Here is a 4,757-nt window from a genome sequence, read left to right on the forward strand (position 1 = left end):
GCCCTTTTCACACACTTGCTAAAAAGTTCCCTGTTGCTCCATGAGGTTCTCGGTTAATAGACATGTCAGTGTTATCCGAGTGACACTGTCACCCAGCACAGATGGGTTCTCTTGGGGATATTGGCAGAGTGAGGATAGCACTAAACCATAGGTACAATTCAAACTTTGTTTTCTTAACAGGATGTTATGATTGATACAGAAGAGAATTTATTATTAGAATGGCACAGGATTTCTACAAGCAGAGTCAACATAGTACAATCTGTAACTAGGACGGTAGGGAATTTATAATACAATTTAACTTATAATTTCTCATCACCTGAATCTCTGCAGCTCAGGTCAGATCCCAGTCCATGGTTTGCTGTATCAGTTTTACAATGACAATCTCGAGGGGCTGGGGAGCCAGAAGTTGCAGGGCCTGGCAGCCAGGACCACCCAGCCATGGCAGCCAGATCAGCCCAGGATATCAGACACTTCCCTGGGACAACAAAGGGCAGGCTGGGACATGGGACCAGGGTGGAGCTGGCTTGGCCACCAGGCACTCACATAACGTGACTTTGCACACGTATACCAAGCTACTGAGATGCAGGTATGCTCAGATCTGAATCTGTGCCTAGCCTATATAAAGCATGCCCAGGTAATATAAGGGCTAAATAGAAGTAATTTCCTATGTAAACCTACTTTTTCTTTTTTTTTTTTTTTTTTTTTTTTTTTTTTTAGGGAAATGAAATCAAAAATATAATTTATTTTCTATAATGCAACTTACAAAACACATATTTTTTGATGTTGCTGTAAGATAGATGGGAGAGTTAGGTATTCTAATTGCTGCCACTGCTTAGGTATTCAGACTGAAGATTTTAATGTACACTATGATCAAAAGCAATGCCTGATGGTGTCAAAGGAGAGATTATACCGTGTTTCAGCCCGCTTCAGATAAAGACTATCTTTGTTTACTGACTTCATTGTAAAAAGATTTTAAGTAACAGACATATAATGTGAGTTCAAATTAATGTTATAGAAAACATCACTGTGTACAGCAAACTGCATCTGCTGCCAACAGAGTAATGGTTTAGCTAGGAAATTGCTAAATTAAATTCTCATCAAAATCTTGTGTCTGAAGTCAGTGTATTACCCTCTTCACATTAGTTTGTTTAGATCCACTTCTCATCACAGATCTAGGATTTAAAGCTCCATCTAGAAATATAAGTCTTGTGCAGCCTTTGCTGTGGAATTCTTAGCAAGTAGAGCTGTTTGAAAACTCTTACAACAGTATATTCAAAAGATTTTTTTTTTAATCGAGGAATAAAAATACATTAGAGAGAATATTAGTTTTTAGATAGAATATTAATGCCTCTTTTGAGAAGCTTCTTAATAATTTTTCACCTTTATAAATGCTCAACCACCTTGTAAAACTGTTCTGAAAAGTGTACTTTTTTGCGATGATGATGATTAATAGAAATGAGAACAGATTTGCCCCTTTTTCCAAAAATATCCTAAACTGCTCTCCTACGCAGACAGGTTCCTATTCCTGGATCTTACATAAGGATCTACATTTTGGATACAGAAAGTTAGAAGTTCATTTCCTCATTTCTTATATATACATGTAAGCAAAGATATTGAATAGTCCCACTATTTTTTTGCCAAAGTATGTTATTTGAAGCTGTATTTCTGTTAACAAAATACCACTTTGGTCAAAAAAAGTGGGGGCACATGTCAAGATAAATGGTCTTTTTGTAGACTGTGACTAGGAAGTAACCTCAAAACCTTTTTCTGCAAACTACTGATGACTGCAATAGGTAAATGTGTTCTGTGTTCCAGAAAATTTCTGCAACATAGGTTTTGTTTTCATCAAAATATTTCAGTGAAACAGTATTCTAGTAGGAAATTACATTCTGGATAAATTAATCTCCCTAGGGAGCACATCAGTTCCCGTTTCAGCAAAGACACAAGCACATGAATGACGGGGATGAAATCCTTCTGCCTTCAGTCTACTCCTAAGCTCACAAGACATGGGATCCCTGCAGTTTTCATGCTGCCTTGATAACATGTTGTAGACACAGAAAGATCTGCTAGCACAGGATCACTCAACTCTCCCTCCTGTCCTCTGTCATTTGCTCACCCTGGAAACTAGAGTTTCTCAATTTAGGAGTGAGGAGTAGTGGAGAAAGCTGTGGGAAGACCTGGGGCATATCTGACCCTGTTGGGAATCACGCTCTTCCCAGCCTTCCTTCTGGAGTCGTTGCTGAACTCTCTGGATGCCTTGAGGGCACTGAAGGGTTGTGGCTCAGTTCAGTTCAGCAGTGATGTGGGAAATGGATTTGTAGAGACAAAGACCAAGTTCTGCACTGTGGCAAGTGAGCACCTGAGAGAGGTTGTTTTACAAGGACAGAACTGATCAAAAGGCTTTTTCCTTGATGTCTCAAAAATCAATAAGAACTGAAGTAAGGGAAGTGGAAAAGACAGAGAAGTAAGGAATGATGTGTCAGTAGATGATAGGAGAGGTTCCAGAAATGGGGCAGAGGCAATCACCCGCATCAGCAGCCAAAGGTCTGGGGAACTATCAATGGATCAGTGTATCCAGGAGTGTGCCGTAGAGCAAGAAATGCCCATTTTCACTGCAGTTAATTTATTAAACAAATATCTCTCAATAGAATTTGACATCAGTCTTACTTCCCTAAATGTGTATAAATACATAACTTACTTCATGGGAACATTAATGATCACAGCAGCCAACAGCTGTCTGCTTGCAAATTTACTATAATGCTTAAACCCCTACATACTGGAATTCCTTTTCTTTTTTTCCTCTTTTTAATAATCAAGGAACTGAAAAGAGAACTAAATCTTGTGCTCTTTCATTAACTTGGTCTTGAAGAATTGGCTCACCAGTGATCCTTGCATCATATTTCAACAGCTAAGAAGTCTTACAGCACTTGACATCTTTAAAAAATCCCAAACAAACAAAAACCAGAAAGACTAATTATTTTGCAGTCAGACCTGACACAATCTAACACAGTACAGAATGGATAATACTGTTTCACTAACTTCCTTTGCAGTTCTTTTTCTCATAGAACTGGCATCTTTTGTGGAACATAAGAGTGTTTACAAGAGAGAAAATGTTCTGCAAACTGAAAAGAAGTCAGCAAAAGTGCCTCTAGGAAGGGTAAAATAAGAATACTAATTGTATTTAAACATGCAGATGTATTTTTGCATAAAACTGTGCTGCTTCTTAATTCCTCTTATAAAAAATACATGGGTATTTGGACATATGTTAATACAAGGAAATAATTCTTATTCCAGGGGTTATTTGTTTCGAGTCAACATTAGCCAGAAGGTATTTCTGAGGCCAATCATGAAAACGGAATTTTTAAATCCTTACAGATTGTTATTTTTAATATGAAAATCCACAGCTAGTGATTTTTATTAAGAGAATACGTATAAAGAATAAAACCTCCATGTCTAAGAGCCTGGGTAAGCACAATTCTTTGCTTATTCATATGCTGAGTGCAGACTGCAACTCAGTATTTAGCAGGGTTGCAGCAGGCAGTGCGTGCCTGACCACACTCTCCTCTTTTTTCACCCTTCTAATAGCACTGGACAGTCAAAAAAGCAGTGAAAGAAGAAAGGCATGTATTAAGGAATTTGTTATGCAGGATGCACTCAGGCTTGACGCCAGTCTCAGCCATATAGATGAGACTTAACCCAACAGTTAGTTATCTCTGTGCCCTGCTGTATTTACAGGATCGCAAACTGAGAGCAGAATTGAACCTGAGGAATCATTTTTCAGAGTCATGGGGCTTTTTGTCTATAGGAAGGCAAGATGATGCTGTTAAGAGGCAAAAACTGTTAAGAGATCTGGGTTCATCATTAAAGATTTCTGATGTGACTCTTTCAAATTAGTTATTAACTCTCATTTTTTACTGTTGATACCAAGGATGATAAGAGGAATGCTCATCTTATTCAGCTGAAGTGTTTAATTTTCCATAGTAACTGTGATGTGCTTTGCGGTGGCAGTACTGAATGTCACAGGAACAGCTATGAGGACCTAGCATTATGTACTTTGATTAAAGATACATAGTCAGATAGCTGAACTGAAAACTGAAAAAAAATTAAAAATAACCTTAGAACAGATCAATTGTTCCGCTCCAGTGTGATCTCTCAGTGCAGAATTATGCTGAAGTTAGTCTTGTAAAAGCTTTGGTAGAGGTCGCTTAAGAGCTGTTTTTCAGTCAGCTGCATCAGACAGTGAGTGTTTATCTTCTATTTATTTAATTGCTCACTTCAGTTCACAACTGAGGATGTTTGTTCAAACGGAGGAGTAGTTTGTTCTTCTTCCAAGTACTCTCCTTCTGACCGATGATGTTTCCAAAGCAGCAGCCTTCAGTCCCGAGCCCAGTGTCAAGCCCAAGAGGATTGGGTTTAGTTTCTACCTCGTGTCCTCAGCGTGGAGTCAAAGGACAGCAGGAAAAGACGATCCAAAACCAAGGGCAAGTAACACTTTACAGAGTGAGGAGGCCGAGGGCCGAGATGACCCTCGCCACAGCTACCTTTAATACCATGCAATTAAAGCACGTAATTTATGACCGGACAGGGCACCAGTGCCACGTTTTGGCCACAGCCATACACATACCTCGGTACTAGGCAGGCTTGGCCCTACCGTCGGGAAAAGAGCCAATTTCCTTCCCTTCGGGCCGACGGGGCTGTGGGTGACTCCACGCAGGCCCCGCCCGCCGCCGGCGTCGCCCCTCGGGCCGAGCAGCTGC

This window comes from Vidua chalybeata, chromosome Z (genome assembly GCF_026979565.1).
Source record: "Vidua chalybeata isolate OUT-0048 chromosome Z, bVidCha1 merged haplotype, whole genome shotgun sequence".
Lineage (NCBI taxonomy): Eukaryota > Metazoa > Chordata > Aves > Passeriformes > Viduidae > Vidua > Vidua chalybeata.